General features: G+C 44.0%; 1 protein-coding gene and 1 long non-coding RNA gene across 19 annotated transcripts in view; one reads left to right on the top strand and one right to left on the bottom strand.

Annotated features, from left to right (window-relative positions):
• LOC118664843 overlaps positions 1–10,810 on the bottom strand; it is a 79,936-nt gene extending 69,126 nt beyond the window's left edge. The window contains exons 1-3 of one of the 4 annotated variants that reach the window (XR_004970425.1): positions 10,313–10,582; positions 9,418–9,499; positions 3,793–4,036 (exon numbers count right to left, since the gene is read on the bottom strand). This is a non-coding gene — a long non-coding RNA (uncharacterized LOC118664843). Of the gene's footprint in view, positions 1–929; positions 4,037–9,417; positions 9,500–10,312; positions 10,609–10,703 lie in introns of those variants that run through there. The other 3 variants (XR_004970424.1, XR_004970426.1, XR_004970427.1) reach the window with 3 other exon arrangements.
• TEAD1 (TEA domain transcription factor 1) overlaps positions 9,912–23,547 on the top strand; it is a 271,877-nt gene continuing 258,241 nt past the window's right edge. For 7 of the 15 annotated variants that reach the window (XM_036325431.1, XM_036325433.1, XM_036325435.1 and 4 more), the window contains exon 1: positions 9,913–10,340. The gene's annotated coding sequence lies outside the window, so the exon portion shown is untranslated. Of the gene's footprint in view, positions 10,341–10,990; positions 11,106–23,547 lie in introns of those variants that run through there. The other 8 variants (XM_036325438.1, XM_036325439.1, XM_036325442.1 and 5 more) reach the window with 6 other exon arrangements.

Here is a 23,547-nt window from a genome sequence, read left to right on the forward strand (position 1 = left end):
TATAGAATTGTATACCTGAAACTTATATAATTTGATTAGCCAATGCCCCCCCCCAATAAATGTAATTTAAAAATTAAAAAAAAAGTATCACTATTTATTATCTTTCACAGTTTCTGTGGCTCAGGAATTTGGGATCAGCTTGGATGGGCAGCTCTGGCTTATGTTCCTGAGGTTGCAGGAAAGCCCACTTTCAAAGTGGCTTACCCTCATGGCCAACGGTTCTCAACCTTGTCTGCATATTAGAATCACCTGGGAATCTTTTTAAAATCCTGATCTCTGGGCCTCATTCTCCAGAAATTCTGTTTCTTTGTTACTAATGTTGTGGCCCCACCCCAAAACCAAGAAACAGAATTTCCGGAGGATGAGGCCCAGAAATCAGGATTTTAAAAAGATTCCCAGCTGATTCTAAGGTGCAGCCAAGGTTGAGAACCACTGCTCTAGACACACACCGTCACTTCTTCACTAGTCTCCTGGCCGAGTCACTTCTGGTTCAGAGTGGGAGGGGGCGACACCGAAGGGTGTGAATACCAGAAGAGAATCATTGCCGACCATCTTGGAGTTTAGCTACCACAAACCCCAATTAAGGGACAAAATTGCTGACCTGTGATTTTCCAAAGCATTAAAATCACGAAAGTTAAGCAAATGCTGACGTACCGACTCATATTAAAGGTGACTAAAGAGACATAACTAAATTCAACACATAATTTGGGACTGGATCCTTTGCTATAAAGGCCACTATTAGGTAATTGAGGAAACCTGAATGAGGTTAGAGGCTCAAAGGTCAGTGTTAATTTCCTAATTAAAATGGCTGTACGAGGCTGTAAGGCACACCTCACTTTATTGTGCTTTGCTTTATTGCGCTTCACAGATGTTGTGTTTTTTACAAATTGAAGGTGAGACTCTACACCGGCAGAAAGATTCTGATTTGCTCTGTTGCAACACTTGCTTTATTGAGGAGGTCTGGAACCAAACCTGCAATTTCTCCAAGGTAGGCATGTATACTGGAATTTTCTTATTTGAAGGAAAGACACAATAAAAATTTGGGAGTGATAGGGTATCGTGTCTCAACTTCCTCTCATTTTTTCTGAATATCTCAGATGTTGAAAGAAAAACACACAGAGCTTTAAACCCAAAGAAATAATTTAAACTACTTAAAAACACAGATGCTTAGGGGTTTTGATATTACAATTCCTTAACCCACATTATTTTAACAGACCTTCTTTTAAAAAGTCACTGTACCTTAAAACTTGAGAAGCACAGAAAAAGCCAAAGGAAATATCTATAGCATTCTGGCATTTAGCTTCCTGGTCCTTGTTCTGTGCATACATGTATATTCACATACTCTTTCTAAAAACAAATTATAAATATGATATCCTGTTGTTTAGATCTTTATCATAAACCTTTCCTTAGGTCAATAATGTTCTTCTACAGTGTAAAGAGAGATCACTTACCCGCTTTCATACATCAAGTCAACAATGAGGCTGAGGTCCAGGACAAGGTTTGCCTGCCTCCAAAGCCTGTATCTTTTCTCCCTGTACCAACTCCACTCCCTGGCCCAAGCAGGAACACACACACACAAACACACACACACACACACACACCACAACTTTTTTTTAACCACTAAAATGTACCAACAATGACAACAACGCTTGCCAGCTCTGCAGCTTTTCCTAGTTTCCGGCACCTGTTCAAACCAATAGCTCCAGGATCTTCCAAAGAGGTATATTACGATTTAATGTGCCACCTTCATCCTCAGGTCATTTACATAGCAAATAGCTGTGACAGTCTCCATTTCAGAATATTCTTTCCAGGAGGCTTATTTAAAAGAGTACTGCCTGGTTTATTCCTGGCCCCTCCATAAGTGATGATGGGATACATCAGTGAATGAGTCAATCCACCAATATTTGAATATCCACTGTGCACAAGATTCTGCATCTAAGAGCTCTTAGGAGTGCAAAGATATGCATGCTCATTCCTTCCCAGGAAGCACCCTGAAATTCAGCTAGGGAGAGAAGGTAACTATCCATACACAATACATAATAGCCCCAGGTGGTCTGTGCTCAGTGTGGGAGTCAGAGAAATACAATGGGCTTTCATTACCAGAAAGACTTCATCGAGAAGGAGCCACTTGAGCTCAGCCCCCAAAGATGCAGGGGATGTGCATGGAGCAAGTATTTCTGGCAAAAGAAATGGTATTAATAAAGATGCAGGCACAGGAATGTTTTAGACATGTGTGGTGGCTGGTGAAGAGATGTGTGGTTAGATGACAAAGAGAAAGATGGGTAAGAAGTTAGGTCAGAAACTGACTGTGGAGAGACCTGAATGCCTTATCCAGAACAAGTTTTATTATATGGGAAGCAACTGGTTTGGATGAGAGCCAGGACCTATGTGGGGAATGAGGATGTAGAGCCTTTCTGCAGACAGCTCCCCAAAGGCAACTGGTAGGGAAGTGAAGGAGAAGATGGGATGGTGGCCCCTAAAGGGTCAATTAAAGTTGTTAATATCGTTGGGCAAGCTGTGCATACCTGAAGGCTGAAGACAGTGCTGGTGGAGAGAAAGATGGAATATGATGGAGAGAGAGAATAATGAGCAAAGCAAGTTCTCTAGGGAGGTGAAGGGACATAGAATCTGGAACACATGTTGATGGAGAAGTTGGGGGAGGGGTGCCATTGAGAAGGAGGGAAATCACATACTATGATACCGGAGAGACAGCAACCAGCCTGAGTATAGAGATGGAATGGTTTGAAGCAGAGAGAGGGGTAAGACATGTGTTGTTCCAGGACAGGGAAGGCTCAGTGGGTTCGGGACAGCAGACAAGGAGAGGTCTGGTCTGGAGAGTGACGTGATTATTTAAAATGAGGTTGAAAGATGAAGGGATTGAGAAGTACTAGTTGGTAGTTTCAAAAGAGGCACAGGGATATAAGAGAAAGCACAGGAAATATAGTCAACGATGTTGTGGTGACTATCTAGGGTGCCAGGTGGGCACTTGAGTTATTAGAGGGAACACTATGCAAAGTATATGAATGTCTATCTGCTGGGATGTACATCTGAAACTAATACGAAATAGTGTTGAATGCAAACTGTAATACAAAAATAAAATACAACGAAGCTGATGGCTCGGGATAGATGGAGAAGCGGGAAGCCTGATGAGAGACCACAGATTTCCAGAGGCAAATCCCTGCCCAGAGCCCAGGATTAGTGGCCTTCTCCGACAAGTGTGCGTTGGGGCTCTCCTTGTGGTGGATACATTCCTCCAGCCCTCAGTTTTTCTTTTCCCATGGACTTGGAGCTCTCCGGAGCTAGGATTACCTTGGTTCTCTGGCAGCACTGTGCAGTAGAATTTTCTGTGGTGATATCCATGTCCTCTATTTGCACTTCCCCACATGGTAGCCACTGGCTACATGGTGGCTTCTGAGCATCTGAAATGTGGCTAACATCCCCGAGGAACTGATTTGTAACATTTTATGTTAATTAATGTAAACAGCCACACATGACTAACGGTCCCCTCTTTGGACAGAGCAGCTATTGAATGGCCCCTTTCTCGTTAGTGAAGAAGGAGATGGGACCTTCTACAGGAGTGGAGGAATGCAATGGGCCAGGTAGAGATTTGGCCGTTTACTGAGGGGTACTAGTTCTCTCAGTGACAACTCTGGTTGATCCTCCCAACAATAAGCCTGTAGTTTCAGAAACGTCACATTCTCTCCTTTTTGCTCTTGATAAGCACACTCACACAGATCAATTATTTTGGAGAATGATTTTTTTTTCACGACTATAATCTGAGTGTTTTCTTACCGTAGGGACAGTCCTGCCCTAAAATCCATACACCTGGGAAGCCGAGTGAGCTGCCCCAAGTCTTCTTGATGAGGAAGTGTGAGGACACAGGAGGCTCTACTCAGCCCAAAGTAGCTCCTGTGCTTCTTTTGCGGTCACAGGGAGGACGTCTGGAGTCCTAGCAGTAGCTCTGGCTTAGTATCAGTGAGACCTTGATTCAATCTTTGGTCCTTGAGGAAGTTGTCCGGTCATTTCAACTCCACATCTATGAAATGGAAAGAATGATACCTACTGAAATAAGCTGTTGCCTGTGTTGTGGCACATAATTAATAACTTATTTATATATTTATTCCACATTGGTTACCAGCTAATGTGCTAGGTTCTGGGAATAAAATGGTAGGCAAAGGAGATATGATTCCTGTTCCACTAGCTTATTTCACTAGCATATGTTCTGGTGTGGGAAGGTAGGCATTAATCAAGTACTCACAGACATATATACTATGTATTACATACTATATCTTTATAATATAATTATGTTACATAAAATTTCAGTCTGTGACAGGTCTAGGAAGGGAGCGTATAGGTGATTTTTTAAATGTCTGCAGATCTTATGACACTTTCCCTCTAAAAGTTAGAATCTAATTCCCCTCACTTCTAACAAAGAGAATAGGGTGAAAGAGATGCTATATGGCTTCTGAGGCTAGTTAAGAAAAAGAATAAGGCTGTCGCCCTCCCTCTCCCTTTCTCAGTGCTTGGCTTTGAATCCAAGTGACCATCTTGTGAAGAAGCCCAAGCCCAAGAAATATGAAGAGGTCCAAGTACAAAGAAACAGGGTCCTATGGCCACCACAACACCAACTTGCCAGCCCTAGGCATGAAGAGTCTTGAAGTGGGAACTCCAGTCCCAGTCAAACCTTCAGGTACCTGCCTTCCTGGCTGAGATCTGACTACAATCTCATGAGAGACCGACCAAGAGCCAGGACCACCTGACCCACAGAAATCATGAGAGGTAATACATGATTATTACTGTCTAAGACAGTAAGCTTGGGAGATATTTGTTATCCAGCATTAGATAACTAGTACACTAGAAAACCATGTGGTAAAGTCTGAGGATCAGGAAAAAAACGTCACTGGATGAAATAACATTTGAGCTAATAACAGGACAAGAGGAAGGAATCAGACAAAGAGGAGGGGAAAAGTATTCCAAGGAGCTATGCTAACACAAACAAGGGCCTTGTGGGCAAATGATAAATTTGAGGAACTAAAATTTATTCTGTGGGCTAGGAACACCCAGTTGAAAGGGAGAGATGCAAGATGCCTGAAAAGGCAGGGAGAGGTTGGCTCATGCAGGCCCTTAGATGAACTTGTCCTATATGGAGTAGACCACTCTGGAAGGGTATTCAGCAGGTAGGGATGTATCAAGCCTGACATTAGGTTTCTGGTGCTTCCCCCAGATATATGGAAAACACATGACAAGGATCATATTCATAGTGGAAGATCATAGTTTTGGACAGGCTGCTTGACATAATTTTTGAGATACCCAGGTTATACTGGCAAGCAGGGAATTAGAAATATGTGTCTGGAGTTCCAAGGAGACCTATGGATTGCATGTGCATGTCTGAAAGACAACAGCAAACAAATGGTAATCAAAACCAATGGAGTCAAGTAGCTGGCATCAGCTGGAGAGTGGACAGCATCGAGAACAGAAGAAAACCTAGGATCCAAAACTGTAATATTTAACAGCTAGCTAGAGGAAAATGGGTTGGCAAAAGGAAATGAGAGTGAGCAGCCAGAGAAGGAGGAGGAAAACGAAAAGATTGTGCCAGGAAGAGAGGGAGAATGTTTCAGGGAGTTGATGGTCAACAATGTTGAACGATCCAAGATAGGTTGGATGAAAGGCCCATTGAGCTAGCTATTCTGAGTCATGAAGGCTGGAGGGACACCTGTTTTGATAAAATAAGTGGTGGAGGCAGAAGGCCAATTGAAGAGGGTTGAGGAAGAGTGGGAGGTAAAGAAATGGAGGTAATGAGGTCAATTCCTTTCAAAAGTTTATCTGTGAAAGGGAGGAGCAAGGACAGTAGCTAGGGATGAGGTTAAAGCAATAGGTTATTTGTTGTTGTCATTTTTACGATGGGAAAGAGACTTCTGTATGTTTGAATGCTCATGAAGAGGATCCAGTATAGAGTGAGGTTGAAGATCTAGAAGAGTGGAAATGATGTATACTAAACGATTGTGAAAATGTGAGCGGGGATAGGATTCAGAAGCAGGTCAAGCCCTGGGCACATGGAGGCATTTGATATTGGCAACTCTCTGCACAATTTATTTCTAATGTTTAAAAATGGTGAAATATAGCCGAAACCGGTTTGGCTCAGTGGATAGAGCGTTGGCCTGCGGACTCAAGGGTCCCAGGTTCGATTCCGGTCAAGGGCATGTACCTGGGTTGCGGGCACATCCCCTGTGGGAGATGTGCAGGAGGCGGCTAATCGATGTTTCTCTCTCCTCGATGTTTCTGACTCTCTATCTCTCTCCCTTCCTCTCTGTGAAAAATCAATAAAAATATATTTTAAAAAAATGGTGAAATATTACAGATATATAGAAAAAAGTGCTTGAAACAAATATGTAGCTTAATGAATCATGATGGTGGGCACCATGTAGCCAGAGAAAAACATAACATTGCCAGCACTCCACAAGCCCCCACTCACTTTTCCCTTCCTTGTCACAACACTCTATCCCTACTGATAACCAAACCCCGGATTTATTGGTAACTTCATGTTCTTCTATCTAGTTTTTTCCCTTCATTCTAGTTTTGCCACCGAAGTATACATCTCTAAATAATGCTGTTAAATTTTACTTATTTTTAAACTTTATATAAACACAACTATACCTCATGGATTCTTTTATTTGATGCTTCTTTCACTCGATATTATATTTTTAGGATTCATCCATGTTGCTGTATAAAGTTATACTTCCTTCATTTTCAACACTGTATAGTATTCCATTGTGTGATTATATCACAATTCATTTTTCCCTTGCTACCATGAGTGGACATTTGGTTTGCTTCTTGTTGGGAGTTATTATAATAATGCCATAGAGAATATTCTTGTTTGAGTGTCCTGGTGCACATGTACCTGAGTTTCCTTTGGCTGCATTCCTAAGAGGAACTTCTGGGGCATAGAGTATGCTTATCTTCAACTTCACTAACTAATACCAAACTTTTCCAAAGTGGTCATACCATCTGGACTCCTCATAAGAAAAGGTGCTCAACTTCATTAGAAATGAGACACATTATATCATTATTATTAACAGATCTTGTCCTACAAAGCAATATATTCCTGTGCCAGGTGCTTCCTTAGGGTAAGTTCTAACCCAGCAATTTTCAACCCCTTTCATCTCATGGCACACATAAACTTATGACTAAAATCCTGTGGCACACCCAAAAATATATTTTTTTTGCCGATCTGACAAAAAATAGGTATCATTTTGATTCTTCCACACCAGACAGCTATTGTTGTGTTGGCTGTTGTCATTTTTTTAAATTGTTATTATTTGGCAATCTAAGAGTACAGAGGCCGGTGCCCCTGCTTAAATAGTCAGGTATTGCATGTTTTAAAAATTCTTGCAGCACACTGGTTGAAAATTGCTTTTCTAACCCACGGGCTTTCCTTTCTACCTTAAGGCCCACTCAGAGTTTCTATCTCAGCATGAGTTACCATGAAGTGGATCGCTGTGTCTCTAATGTGTTACAAGTTAGTTTCTTCCGTGTAATACTTGGCGGTAACAAACTGTCTTGTATCATAAGTGACGCAAATCAATTGTTACATCGCAGGGTCCACTGCTGCCTTGGCAGATGGTTGGTCTTTAGCATTCTGCGCAGTACTTACTATATTTGGGCGGTTGAATGGAAGGTTTTAAGAGCATACAGTGTGGAGCTGGACTGCCTGGGTTTGAATCCTCACTCACAAGAGTTACTCCTGTTTATGTGTAGGTCCTGGGAAGTGTATACTTCGCTGAATGAGACCCAGCCCATTTTCTAGTGGTTCAGATATGGGGGCATCATCCCAGTACACTGGTACAAGTAGTGTGTCTGGTGCAAGGAGCTTTGAGGGTCCTAGGGAAGAAATATCTAATTGAACAGTCTTCCTGGAAAACAAAACAAAAAACGCATGCAGATGGGAGGAATTGGAGACAATTCTGGTCAGGAAGTCACAGTACATCATGAAGAGCTTTGAATCCCAGGCCCAGGAATTTTTCTGTAATTCAGTAAGGAATGGGAGACCTTGTATTGCCAGGTGGCTGTGAGATAGGAGCTAGATTCTGAAAGGCACCCAGGTGCACTGGGCCAACAAATGGTGGTTTAGAAACCCTATTGTTTGGCTGCCACTATCATCAGACTCTATCAGGTGCTTTTGTAAGATGAGAATAGTTGGAGAGATATATCTAGGACAGTTTTAATGCCAAATTATGTTTTTACAATTTCCAAAAACCAGTGCTAAGGTGGCTAGGGTCATTATTGTGAACCTCATTACATTACCTTATTATTTCATACAAACTAGAAATAAAATGCATTAGTACCTGACCATGGTGGTGGATACCCACACAGATTAGAAAATTGAATAGGAATACAGGTACATGCAAATGAGTACAAGTAAAATGGAAAATTTAAGGTGGATTGTATCAATGTCAATATCCTGATTGCGATTTTGGAAGACATTACCACTGGGGAGAACTGGGCAAAGTAAACTATTTCTCAGTGTTACTATTTTTTTTTTTTTTTACAATTGCATGTTAATTTTCTCAACAAAAATTTCAAGGAAAATATGCACTAGTAAAATTTATGTTTTGTAGAATGAGTCACATTCCCCTTCTTCTAGTTATCTCCATACAGGGGCTTCCTGAGGCACATAAATTAGACACCATTATTTACCTTCAGGCACCAACTGGAAAGAAGAGGAAAGTGCCTCGAAGGGATGAGGCCACCAGTACAGGAACTGCTTTACTATTTTGATTTAAGTGAAAACGCAGATTACAATGACCCTGAGTTTTTGACAGTTCTGTCAGTGAGTCAACTTCACCCAGCTGTTTTCTGATACAGTATACCCACTGGGTCTACTATGTCACTTTTGGGTCCTTACCTCCAAAGGTAAGATTAAAATAATTCTGGGGAGGAGGCGGGAATGGGAAGGAGGGGCTCAATGGGGGGGGGGGGGCTGGGGGAAGGGGACATCTGTTATACTTTCAACAATAAAGATAAATTGAAAAAATAAAAATCACGATACCAAAATATAATTCTCTTATTATGGAAGTGAAGCTTACCGACCAAAAAACAAACAAACAAAAATATGGTGTGAAGTTTCCGGATATAGCATTTTATAACTTAAGGAGTCTTTAACCTGAGCCATTACTTTAGAAAAGTACAACCCACAGCAACGAGTGCACTGAATTTCTTGAGTGGCTTGGAGAAGACCGTGCTCACAGGGCCAGGGTTATTAGGAACTTTGTCATGATCACTTCTCTGCTACGCTAAAGGTTTCCTTTCCCAACGGCAGGGCCCACTTGGACTTGAAAGAGAGCCTCGAACTTTTATAAAGTGAAAGAAAGGAGAGGAAGGAATGGCCGGCTGGGAATCCGGCCCCGGGAAGGCATCCACCTTAATGTCCAGAAGAGACCTCTCACTCCTCCAGACCTGCAGAGGCTCGCGATGCCAGGCGCTCCCTCGGCGGCCGCCCGCGCTGCGGTGGGAAACCGAGGCAGGGCTGACGCGGCGCGCGCAGCTCAGCCGCGCGCCCGCCCCACGGGGAGAACCCAGGCTTCCAGCGTTCTCCGCGCGGACGCACACTCCCCCGGCCGCCCTCCTCCTCCGCCCGCCCCGCCCAGCTCGGGACAAAGCCCGGAGCCCGCGCCGGGAGGCGGCAGGGCGGCTCCCGCGCGCGCCACGCTCCCCCGTGGGCGCAGGACTCCGCCCCGTCGCCCCTCGGAGGGGGGAGCCTGCGCCCCAACATTGAGGCGGCCCCGCCAGGCCCGCCCCGATTCCCCATGACGTCACCGGCGGCGGCAGGCCCCGCCTTCGGCCCCGGGCGGCAGGCCGCATGACGTCACCGAGGCCCCACCCCTCCGGAGCGAGTTCGGTCCTGGCGTTCATTTCATTCCTGTCCTCATTCCGAACATTCTTAGCATCGCTCGCGCCGCTCCTCGCCGCCCGAGCCGAGCCGAGCCTCTGCAGCCGCCGCCGCGGCCCCGCCGCCCGCCGCGGGCGCCCACCAAGCACTTTGCAGACTCGCTTCCACCCTGCGGGCCAGTCCGCGCGGCGGGGCCCGGGCCCGGGGCGGCCGCGTCCAGGGACAGGCCATGCAGTGAAGCCCCCCCACCCCGTCCACCTTTGCCCGGAGCCGCGGGCAGCGGACCCGTGCGCCCAGACGGCCCCGGGGCCGGAGCGGTGCTAAGGAGGGGTGGGGTGGTCCAGCCCGGGGACCGGGAGCCGGGGAGGGAGACGGGCACCGAGCTGAGGGCGGGAGAAGCGGCTCCGAAGTTTGCCTCGGACTCACCGGGCGCGGCGGCGGCTCCCTTCGCGAGGTAAGTTGGCGCGCGGGGCTGATGCTGGGTGCGAGGGGCGCACGGGGCGCCGCGGGGTGGGTGGCCAGTGGCCCGTCCCTTTCCGGCTGCTCTTTCACTCCGGGCTCTGCTTTGTGTGAGACGGACGGGCGAGCGGGCACGCGGAGGGCCGGGCCGGGCCCCCTCGCCCGCCTTCCCGCGCCCCTTTCCAGGTGAGCTGCCCGGCGCCGCCGCGCGACTTGCCGGGACGCCAAGTTGGGCCGCGCGCTGCGGAGCCCGCGCGGCAACAGGCGGCCCCCGCTGGCGGCCCTGGAGGCGCCGGGCCGGCCGCGCCGCGCCCCCCGCGCCCCCCTCTCCCGCCCGCCCGCGCGCACACGCACATACCCTCACATCCGCGGGCCGTTTTCACGTTTTTCCCGGAGAAGTCAGAAGTTCGAGGGAGCGCGGGCGGGGAGAGCCGCCTGGGAGCCCGAAGCCGGCCCGACCCCCCCGACCCCCTCCCCCGACAGCCTCCCGGGCCGCCCCCAGTCGTTGGGGCCCCCAGAGGCCGGCCCAGGGTCTGCGCCGACTTGTGCTGCTGGCGGGGGTTTCGCTCCTTCTTCTCCAAGATGAAAGCAGGCACGGTCGTCTTTGCCGCTTCTCCAGGGCTGTTGCCGCCGCCGCTCCTTCATTGCACATTCAAGTGGAAAATTTTCAGGAGTCAGCAGAAACATTGTGTCCAAAAAAGACTGAGTCGCAGTTACCACCAAACCCTGGAGGAGACTCTCCCTGGAAAACTTCCCTTCGGTAGGAAATACTGGGGGATTTGTTTGTTTATTGGAAGAGAAATGATCCCCAGGAGGGAAGAAAATCAGGGTGTACTTCTAGTCTTTGTTCGTAGCAGCAACACTTGTTTTCAAAAGTCCAGAGGCCCGCTTTAAAGAAAGTTCAACTTCTGTGAGTTTCCTTTTTTAAAAGTATATTTTTTAAAAAAACGGAGGCAACATTTTAAATGAGTTGAAAACAATAGAGGGCTCACACCTCCCTATTCTCCTCCCACGAAAGAAATAAAATCCAGATCACAATTTTCCTTGCTTTCAAATTCTTTCCTTTTAAAGATTTATTTAAAGTTGAGTGGTGTCACTGGATGAAAAATATTTGTGAAACAATGAAAGACCAGCCACCAGCATTTCTCAGAAGGCTTGTTAACTTCTCAGAGGCAAGTGGCTGCCCGTGATTTGTAGAAATGAAAATTGACCTCAGTAAGCACTGGAAACTTAGAGACAGATGATGTTGCAGCAGCGGGTAATGTAAAAAGGCCATGTTTTAAAAACACTGCCTTGGAGGAAGCCAGGTCCTGGGACAGAAAGATCTGCAAAACCTATCAGATATGCAAATAGTGTAAAAAATTAAAATGCTACAGATTATTGCAAAGGAGCGGAACATGATCAGGTCAGGACAGCCACACGTTTCTTCCTCCCTTCCTTTCTCTGGGGTGCTTCTGGAAGTTTAGGTGGTCTGCTCATTTGTGGTGTGCTGGGTGCCTGCAGGTGGTTTCCTGAGTAGACAGATCCCTTCAGGAAGACCTGATCTCCCTGCATGGTCAGTGCAGGGAGTGGGTTCCTTTTCTGAGCCTGCCATGGATCTTGCTTGTGTCTTATCCATGGGGGGCTCCTCTGCTAGGGAACTCTGGAGGCCGTGGTTGGGAACAGCCTTCAGGTCGTGCACAGTGCTTCTTCACCCTTCCACAGTTGGGCCTGTGCCCTTCTGTAAATAGGATCTTTGGGCCCAATCGCATTTGAATGCTTATACGGGGCCAGACTTAGATCCAACTTTGGTAAGAATCTTTCCTCTTCAGAAGGAAACGGTAGAACTAATTACAGAGTGACTCAGGAAAGACAAATGGATTAGTTGAACCTTTGTCAACATCGAGGTTTTGAATTGTTGATAATTTTTTTTTTTTTTCGGGGAAAGGCTTATTTTTCTAATCTCACTATTTCCATAAATGGTCACAGATATTTTTGTTTAGCGTTTCTTTGTATGTGTAACTCTGTTGAACTCTCAGGTTTCAGGTTTTAAACAGAGTTTACAATTCTTTTATTTGTTGTTGGTATAAAAAAATGAACTGATAAGCAGTATCCGTTACTGGTTCTTGCTGGTGGTATGAAAGTGCCAAGGCAGACCATTTTATTTTTATTTAAAGGATAACTATTATTTGATCCACAGTTTTAGGGGGAATATTAGAATATCTTTTCTTTCTTTTCTTTTTTTTTACAACTTTGAAGCAAAACCAGTATGACATTTTGCCCTGACATTGAGAGGAAAAAATATATTATAGGTAAGAATCTTTGTTTAGAGTCCTCCTCTGTGTGATCTTTTGTAAGGTAGCAAATAGAACTCCAGAGAATATTCCTGAGAGATTATTAGAGATTTTTTTTTCTTTTCCCAAAACATATACCAGGACTCACCATGACATATACTTAATGAAATTTAATTTAAAGAGGAGGGCAACCTAGCTTAGTTTGAGCCAGATTGAAATGAATTTCTCACCGAGAGGTGCTTTTTTGCATTGTGGTACAATGTGTGTGTGCTCCGCAGCAGTGAACTAATTAAACATAAGGGAGAGTTGGGATGGGGGTACAGCCTGGGGGAAGCCAGCCTTCTCCTCTGTTCCCCTTTTCTCTATCCCTCTTTTGCTTTATACAGCATGGATTCTATATTCATACGCTCACTTTGGGGACTGGTATCCCTTTTATTTAGAAAAAGGACAAGCAGGTCATAAGGAAAACCAGTGTTCTGTGTTTTTGTTGCTTGCACTTCAGTCATTTGTAAACAATTTTGAATTTTGCTGGCTCTGACAATACAGAACAACAAGTATAAGAGGGCATTTCTTAATGGGGAAATTTGGCAAGTATATAACTTGCAGTGTTCTGTCATCTGTGTCTAGATCATATTTATTGTCACATTTCAGTAAAAAAATGTGTACAGGGACAGTTAGAGAATATAGGTCCCAAGCGTTGTTTATATAGGTCTTTGAAGAAATGAACTGTGCCATTAACAATATTTTAAGATTTGTTGCTTCAGAAATGGATGGATATCTCTCACACACAGGGGTTGTAAAAGAGCCTGCACATCTGTGGGATTACTCTTCTCTAATCTCATGTGTTATTACGTGTTAATTGTGAGCATAATTATACTGCCTGCAAATGAAAATTGTTGTGTTTTATCACTCAGAAGGTTGGTGCAAATAACTGCATATATGATCTACTGTACATAAGATGACCATGCTTACACACAGATAGCAGGTAGATAACACTTTTAAAGCTTGTATTTTAGGCACCTCGTCTTGTTTCTAATAAAGAGATTACAAAAGGAAAAAAAAAATATGTTGCTCAGTGAAAGCTATGCTTAGAGGTTGGTTCTGTTTAGTTATAAAATTTTGGGGGCCTGTTTTCTCCTAAGACTGAAGAATGCTGGCCAGAGCAAGTGTCCAGCTTTCTCTGTCGAACCGTAAGAAAATCAGAGCCCACCTTTCTGTTGATAAATTCGGGCATGACAGTTTCCCCCTTAGAGTTCAGTGACTGGAACAGCAGAGTACTGATGTTCTACTTCTGAACTCGGTAAGAAAAGTGTAGTATTGTAAGCTTTTTGCCCTTCGACACACTTAGACTTCGCTGCTTAGCTCTTGTGGACTCACCCATGGCTGGAATAATCTTTTAGAGCTGTGTGGTGCTTTTTCTTTTTATCTGTTGGAGACGCAGATTATTACCCTGTGGCATTGAAATTAGATCCCAATCATGTTTGAACAGTATCAGTGATGTATTTTATTCTTCCATATTCACAAAGGTGATAACATCAAGTAATACAGGTTCATGCTAAGCACTTACTGTTTCAGGGTTGGGCTTTTTGGCAAATACCAAGTTAGGGACCCCCCCCCCCCTTTATTATGATTACTGGATTTTTTTTTTTTTTTATGAAATCTGGGAGGTTTGGGGCTTTCCCTATTCTGGGGTAGTTTTTTGAATACTTAAATATTTGGACCTAAATATCTGGAGCGTTTTTGTGTGGGTTTTTATGTTGTTTTATTTCAAAGCTCTTAACTGTTGAAGAGTCCTTAATCTGTAACATACTCATCACCAGCTTCTTTGACCTTATCCCGTATTTACACTCACCGTTGAAATTCAGCCCTTTCTTCAGATACATTTGGACTGCGCAGTGGTACAGAATAAGAGAATTTTAAAATATGTATTTTTTTATTTTAATCAAAGCAAATGGGTGTGCTGAAGGGGGTAGGTTTTCAGGATGGTTTTCCTTAAAGGGTGGCTCACTCTCAGCTCTTAAGTTCTTTTGTTCACTGACTTTTTGCATGGTTGGGAGGATTCTCAAAAAATAGTTTCCATAGTCTGGGAGTCCTGGCTAACTGTGAAACCACTGGTCTCTCTTCTGATTGGATTGGGCGGGGGGGGGGGGGGGGGTGTTCTAAGAGGCTGTCTTTTCTGCCTTTGTGGCGGACCAAAGGAAGGCTCCTTGCTGGCTGTATTATGGGCCCCTCTCTCCTCCCCCAGTTTTTTTTAAAAAAATCAATATTTACTACCCTGATGCAGTGCTTTCTGCCTTTTTTCACATTAGTTTAAAAACTAATTAATTAAAGCTCTTTCCTAGGATTTCATTAGTAGTTTTAGTTTAAGGGACAGGGTCCAACACTAGAAAATGGGTTTCAGAGAAAAATCCAGCTTATTGATGAATAAGTTAAGTCACTGTTGTCTCCAATGGGAAATCTGTGGTTGCTTTTAGGCATCTGACAGGTTTAGATGTATGTGTTAAGTGACTGAAACACTATTGACTGGGAATATACAACAATGACGAGTGCTGTTGTTTTTACTGATATATAAACTGAAAAACTGCTGCTAATGGTGGGAAATGTTAATTATGTGAGAACATATTGAACTTATATTCTCTGGCATGAACTTTTAAAAAAAATGCATGAACTGCACTGCTTTTTTATAGGCACAGCTTTCTAATTATCATAATTCAGTTCAGCTCAGCTCTTGGACAGAGTTCAAGTGCAATCTCAATTTAACTTGAAAGGAGTTGTGTGTTTTTTTAAAACTGAGAATGTTTAAGAAAATTTGAAAAGTTCATCCAAGAATGTTGTCTGCTTAGGTGTGGGAGATTTGGGGGGATGAAATGAGTGCCTTTCTGTAATAGTTAACTAGATCTGAATATTAGGAAACACTATTTTTTTTTTTTTAGCTTTGCACCTATCCAGACCTGCATCTTGTGCATTTTTGCATAACCAGATGTTATGTGTTCTGAACTCTAACTGAAAACCAGTGTCTTTGCCCTAATAGATAGTAAACTAAGAAATGAATAGCTTATTACTATGAAGGATATCATGTCTGCAAAGATAGGAACCTTTTTTAGAGAGAGTAGAAAGTAGAAAGAAATGCAGAAATCTTATGAATTCATTTGACAGAGCCACCATTAATCTTTTATACCAACCAAGCCTTTAGAAGCTGATCTCCTTATCTGGCGTCTTTACACTTTGACTTGATGGCATTTTGTAAAGGGAGTTGTCTTTGACAGCATTCATTCCAGTGTCCAATGTCCTTTAGATTTCCTATGATCTTACTGTCTTTTCAAAGAAAAAAAAAGTTAATGAAGCCCAGGCCCCAAATCCTCTGTGGAATCGATTTTAAGTGGAATAAAGAACAACTTCAGGCTGGACCTTCCTACTCTCCAACTCTCTCGTCTGGCCTCACTTCTACTGCTAGAATGCAAAGGGAGCCCGCGGAAACCAAATGACTTCATTTGCTCTGGCACTTCAGAGCCGAATTCACTTCCATGGTGGTGAAATAAAAGGAGCCAAGTGTTTTAAATAGCCACTCCCCAAGGCCCGCCCGCCCCAGTGTTTTGAGAAAAGCTCATTGTCTGCTTGCAGCCCTAGCCGGGAGCCTGCTTGCCTCCCCCTCCCCCACCAGGCAGCTTCAGTTCTGAAGTTGACATCTGGTTTTCTCTCTGTTCACCTGATGTGTACCCATTCACGCGCACACATGAAGTGTGCCTGCGTGTGTCTGCAGGGAACACCTATTTTTGACATTGAATGTATGTGTGTGTTTCAAGTCTCTCCTGGGATAGGGGGAGGCCCAGAGTTAATAGCACAAAATAAAATGTAAACACAGTAGCCGCCCTGCATGCCACTGCTGCTGGGCTTCTGTCCGATGCTGCTTTCTGGGTAGGCGTGCCTATTGTTGCAGCAGCAACAGGCGGCAGAAGTTGGGGCACCATATGGCGGATGTGGGCCTCAGATAAGCTGTCTGGTAATTTAGCTTATCAATAGCATTTTGATATGCTTCATTTTCAGATCACCCATCACCATGGCCGGGGGTGTCATGGGGGCCAGCTGATTCCAAAAACTATTGAAGCCATTGTGAGCAATGCTTCCTTCGGTGGAATCTCTTTCAGCCCTTTCTCCCTCTCTGCCTTTTCATCTGGAAGCCTTTGGGAGACAATGGTGGTTAGAGTGGGAAAGGGCACCATCAACTGGGGGAACCATCAGTCTTGAAATCTGGGACACTTAGAAGAACTCATCAGGTATTTTCATTGAGTGGAAAACAGAAAACAAACTGCTTAGTAGCATTTCATACTGGTAGAGCCAAGAAATTCCCATAATTCAAAATTTGCTTTTGTTTTAAATACTGGAGAGATAAGGCTGATATTGTTCTTATTTTGATAAAACGTTTCTAGTTTTGCTGTGCATTAAAAATATGTCCCCCATTTTCCCTTACCTTTGAATTTTATCTTAATCATAATATGTAAAAATGATTAGCATCTACGTAACTGGATATCAGAGGACGTGTTATCTGTGATTTGGAGGCAAGAGTCAGCTTCCTTCCTGACAAGGATTGTTAAACATGGAAATGTTTCTAGAAACCTCTACTCAGAGCCCAGGTGAAGCTAAAGCAAAACTAAAATCTGTTCCACTATGAATTGAGGGAGGGGGGGCAGGTGGGTGACAACTCTTGATGAAGTTGCCAGAGCCAACTCAGATTTTTTGCACATAGTAGGTGGCTCTGTGGAAATTTGATGGTGTACATGACCATGTGCTTATCAGCAAATATTGGGTGTCCCCAGCAAATATTGGTATGTGCCAGGCGCTGGAGGAGCCAGGGTAAGACCGTCTGCCCTTTCCCAGTGCACCCTCCCTGCACATTGCCTTTCAACTTAATAGGCCCCTCATCTTTCCCAGATTTTGACTTGGGGTTAGTAATTGACAGTACCTGGGTCTTTTTACATGGCTAATTCAGGATGGTTCTGACTCAAACCCAGGGCAGCCTCGTTCTGCTCCTGCCCCCGGATCCTCTGTCACACCAGTGGTTCCCACCTGACCCTGTGCTTGGCAGCCATCATGGAGCTCTCAACAGCCTGGCCATCACCCCTGAAGACTTAGGAGGGCTTCGGGAGGCGCAATGTTTCCGTTTTTCTAAGAGAACCTATTGTGGTGTTCACCTCTGATTGGGAACCATTGGTCCTAGGTACTCTAATTTTTTTGTTAATCCTCACCTGAGGATGTTTTCCATTGATTTTTTTAGAGTGAAAGGGGTGGGGAGAGACAGAGAGAGAAGAAGCATCAATGTGAGGGAGACACATCAACTGGTTCCCCCCCACTCTCTGCACATGCCTAGGGATCGAGCCTGCAACCCAGGTACGTGCCCTGACTGGAATTGAACCCTGGATCCTTCAGTTTGAGGGCCAACGCTCTATCCATTGAGCCAAACCGACTAGGGTGATACTCTAATTTTTATCCTTAGATTGAATCAGACAAAATGTGGCCGTCCCTCCTAACTCTGAGTTGGGATTTTCCTCCCCCCTATATTTGTGAGGCGATATACCAAAGAACATATACTGAATCTTTGGGTTTTATTTATTTTTAATTTACCTTTATTGTTGAAAGTATCACAGATGTCCCACCCCCCCTTTTTTTTCTTTCTGGGGCAGAGGAGACAGGAAGAGATTAACCAAAGAACTTATATGCATGCATATACTGAATGTTTTTGGAATTCACAGAGATGTTCTTGGTTGATTTTAAAGCTACAGCTGCACAAAAATAAGGTTGCAATTGTGAGAAGCAATAAAATGTGTAGAGCCACCTTCTTTGTGCTCAGCTTTCATCTGTTACCCCTTGGGAGTGTAGCAGTTGTTTCCAGATGTGATAATAGAGGCCTGTGTCAGGCTTGCTGGGGAAGGGTTTAAAGACTAATTCTTACCTGGCTGCTTGCAGAGGTGTTTTTATTGTTTGAGTAGCGGGGATGCTGTCTCAGCTGCTCTCTGAGCTCCTTAGATGGTATCCCTTGACACTGCAGAGTGAGGTGGTAGGATGGGTGATCCTGGCAGCAGCCCAGAGACGAACCCGCTGCTGATAAACCATATGTGGCTTTTCATTCTTTCTTTTTTCTTTCCTCCACCTTTGGATTCCTTGAAGTCCAGATGCTCTCAGTTCTGCATAGAACTGCTACTTGCCCCTGGACGTTTAAACATTTACAGGTGCTCCTGTGTGCCAGGGTTTTGGTGATCAGTAAAAGATGGCCAATGAATGGTGATCAGTAAAATTTACAGGAAAGGAAACAGGCATGTAAAGAGATCATCACAGTCCAGTGGGGAAACAGTGTGTCCCATGTTCCATGAGTTCCAAGATGCAAACTTTTCCCGTATTTGAACATATCCTTCAATTCTGACTGGCCAGGCCATGGTCACCATCCATGAAGTGGTTGCACATGCTCATCAAAGCTTGTAGAACAAATGCAGAATGCTTTTGTCACGGGGCGATAGTGTGTGGAACAGCATGGATATTTGTCTCCTTGAGAAGTTGTTTTAGATATATCTTATCCAGTTTATTTTGCTTATACTTTCCTCTTTATGTCTGCACAAGATTGACATACTTAAAAGGTTTAAGTATGCATAAAATATGATTTATAAGTGATACAGAAATACTCTGGGATGGTTTGTTTTGCTACAACATTACTATATGTGTGTGTGTGTGTGTGTGTGTGTGTGTATACATACATATATATATGTATATATATATGTGTATATATATATATATATATATATATATATATATATGGTTTATTTATTAATCCTCACCTGAGGATATTTTTCCATTGTTTTTTAGAAAGAGTGGAAGGGAGGGGGAGAGACAGAGAGAGAGAAACATCAATGTGAAAGAGACACATTGATAGGTTGCCACCACACATGCCCTGACCAGGGCCAGGGATTGAGCCTGCAACCAATGTATGTGCCCTTGACCAGAATCAAACCCAAGACCCTTCAGTTTGCAGGCCAACGCTTTATCCACTGAGCCAAACTGGGTAGGTGCAACAATATTTTTTAAAAATAGGTTTTATTGATTTTAGAGAGAGAGGAAGGGAGAGGGGCAGAGAGATAGAAACATCCATGAGAGAGAAACATCATTGATGGGCTATGTCCTGCAGATTCCCTACTGGAGATGGAGCTAGCAACCCGGACATATGCCCTGACTGGGAATCGAACCAGTTACCTCTTGGTTCATGAGTCGAGGCTCAACCACTGAGCCACACCGGCTGGGCACCTTATTTGGACTCTTGGCTCAGCCACTTACTAGTTCTGTGGACTCGGTAAAATTACATTGGACCTCCTTTCTCGAACTTAATTCGTTCCGGAAGGATGTTCGAGAAGCGATTTGCTCGAAAACGGAATCTTTTTTTCCCCATCGGAAATAATATACATTGAATTAATCCATCCCAGACCCCAAAATGATTCTCTGTTTTAACCTTTCTTATATACAATACACATGTCTAATGTACTGCTTATAAATAAACACTTTTCTTAAATTTATCAAACCACCCCATACTAGCCTTAAACAATTTTTTCATATATCACTACCTCAGAAATACTACTTTTTCTTTACCCAATCAACAGTTTTTCTACCTATTCAAGTGCCTGTGATTGTTGTTTTGTGAGCACTTTCACACCCTTAGCAACATTAACACTCTTTATGTTTTAAAATTGTGCTGATCATCAATTTCACCAGCAATAAAAGCATTCTCTCCTTTGTTGCCTGTGGGGCACCTTCTGTCACGCTGAGGTATCAGCATGAAAGGGTTGTCAGGCTGAAAACTGAAGTTTTGGCTTGACAACCGAGACATTTTCTTTTCTGTGGACAACTTAGTTGAGAACTGAATTGTTCGAAATGGGAGATGTTCGAGAAGCGAGGTTTGACTGTACCTCCTCTCTCAGCCTCGGTGTCCCCATTTGGAAATCCTGATAGAATGCCTCCTGTATGCCTGACATTTAGTAAGTGTTCAGTAAATGACAAATTCAGATATTATCTTGCCTACCACATCTTCACAGATTTCCTGCCAGGTCAGCCTGGACAGGGATTCTGGAGGAACACCCAGGGCTGAGGCGGAGTCACTTAGAAGAACCGGACTTCTGGTCTCAGGCAAATGGACTGAAATCCAGGGGAGGCTGGTGCATCCCATAAAGTCCTGGACCATTAATCACTTTGAACCACACTTCCCATGTTGATAAAGTGGAGGAAATCCATCAGTAAATACATCATATTTGAGGTCATTCTTTGCCAAATCGTAGTACGAATCAAATGGAAATGCTTCTGAAAAAGTGGGTTTGATGTACCTTCATCTACGCAAAAGGAAACAGTTTTCTTAGATTCTTACTTAGGAACCGTGCTCCTAACTTTGGGATTGGGTTCTAAAAGCTCTCTAAGGTGGTTGAAAGGAACACTTTACAGAGAAATTGTGCTTAGAGCCCTGGGCCTGCTGGCAGCACCCTTGAGGAATTTCCTTTCTGTTGGTGGTGTGAGGGCCTTAAGCTTCAGGTGGGAGAGAGAACTAGAGGCAGAGAGGAGCCACCCCACCTTTAGAGAGAGTGGAAGGGAGGGGGAGAAACAGAGAGAAACATCCATGTGAGAGAGACACATCCATTAGTTGCCTCCCACAGGCGCCCGGACAAGGGCCAGGGATCAAGCCTGCAACCGAGGTACATGCCCTTGACCAGAATCGAACCCGGGCCAAAGCTCTATCTATCCACTGAGCCAAACCGGCTATGGCTCCTGCACTTCTTAATACCTGCTTAGTGCAAGCTGCTCCTTAACTTGTCTGTGCCCTCAGTTTCGTCATCTGGAAAATGGGGATGACGTTATCTACCTAGAAGCGTTGTGGTAAAGTTTAGTTAAAAGCTAGCTCGGTGTGGCTGCTATTAAAACCTCCAGCCAGCCTGCTCCTCCAAGTAGGTACTCCAAGCTCAGGAATTAAGTCTTTGCTTTGCCACTCCCAGCAGGCTCTTTGCTTTGGGTCTTAAACATAATTTACATAATAATTAACACTTTTATGTGAATGGTAGCCCCGCCCTTTGCCAATGTATTTGCATATGTAAGAGCATGTTTGTTAATCTAAGATGAGTGTCTACTTGGGTTAGTATCCTGGGTAGAGTGGGTAGAGACCTACTTTTTCACTTGGAAGCCTTAAGTGGGCTGTAGGTCTGCTCCCCAGCTACACTTCAGTGTGGGTCAGCGTCCCCTCCTTTGTCGACCCGGGCCACTCCCTGCTATTGCTTTGAGTACTTAAGATGGTTCTGAGCCAGGGCTGGAGAACACATCTATTGTCTCTTAACACAATATGTAGAGCTAATGTGGTTTCCCAGTCTTTAAGTTAAAAATTACTGAGGAATGAGTGAACTTGTTGCGGGCAGGGGTTTTTGGAGGCAGCTAGCTGACTGTTGAAGAAGGAAGAAAGGTTGATTTAAAAAATATATGTAAAATGGAAGCTTTTTTTTTTCTTTACAAAGAATGATTCTAATGGTGTGGAATGACTCTCTCCTTAGTGATAGATGTTGACTGTGCTAACCACCCGTGTAGTTTATACATTAAACCAACGGTTCTCAACCTGTGGGTCGCGACCCCTTTGGGGGTCGAACGACCCTTTCACAGGGGTCGCCTAAATACATCCTGCATATCAGATATTTACATTACGATTCATAACAGTAGCAAAATTACAGTTATGAAGTAGCAACGAAAACAATTTTATGGTTGGGGGTCACCACAACATGAGGAACTGTACTAAAGGGTCGCGGTATTAGGAAGGTTGAGAACCACTGCTTTAAAGAGTCCAAGAACTAAAGTCATGAAGAACAAACTAGGAGATCATGAGGCCACAAGTCAACTATTGAATCTGATTTGTAAACTGATTTAAGATGGGGGAAAAAGGAAACTCAGAGTCAGGTTAATTTATACCTCACGCTTCAGGCTGCGCTTTGCCCCGTTTTTTCTTAATTTCAACTTGGTCTTTCTGGTTCCTGTGTCCTCCCACCAGATGCTGTCTCCCTCATAATGTCTGTTTGTGGCAGTTTTTATCCATTTGCATTTTCGAAAGGGTTGTCCTTTACTGTTCCTGTGGCTGTAGAGGCTTGCCTGGAATAGACCTGGCTCAGGCTTCTTGTCTTGGCGTAATCCTTAATAATTAGCGCCCCCCCTTTACTCCCAAATGTCCGGTCGACGGTAAACTACATGGTCATTCTACTAATAGGAAACTGTTGAGGAAACTGGCTGGCTCCCTTTAATTAAGCAGAATGGAGAGAAAATCCGGGCAGGAGGCCTTTGCAGGGGCCTGGTGTTGAGCTCTTGACAGTATTATTCTTGAAGGAGTGTCCCATGCTGTGGCGAGCCTGGAGCTACAATAGAAGGGAATTTCAGAGAACAACTTGTCCTATAAACATGTGCTAGTTTCAACCAAATTGTTTAGAATCCTCAGCTATTCTGAGGATCAATTCCTAACGTATGGAAAAAAATATTTTTTTTCTCATCATTCATAGGAATGATTCAGCATTGGTTCATTTCCTTTTTGACTAGCAAAATGTAATTTAGGAAGCTTTTCCCAGTGGAATTTTGAAAGGTTTGTAATTGGAATTTGGGGCATTTCTGATGATGATGTTGAACCTGTGGTCTCAGTGCTCTTGACTGTCTTTGGTTTCAAACTGGCTTATCTGTGTTCTTTGGGAGACTGTGTAAAGATGCCCGATGGTGTGCCTGTATACATACAGCAGGGGAAATGGAGTGGGATTTTAGGAATTAAAGAAATTTTATTACTTTGCCTAAAACCAAACGTAATTGTAACAGCACACCTCAGTTCCAGGTGGATCTCTTGATACCACTATGTATGGAGTTATTTTATCCATGGTTTAAGCAGTAACTTGG

Source organism: Myotis myotis, unplaced genomic scaffold, assembly GCF_014108235.1.
Source record: "Myotis myotis isolate mMyoMyo1 unplaced genomic scaffold, mMyoMyo1.p scaffold_m19_p_10, whole genome shotgun sequence".
NCBI classification, from domain to species: domain Eukaryota; kingdom Metazoa; phylum Chordata; class Mammalia; order Chiroptera; family Vespertilionidae; genus Myotis; species Myotis myotis.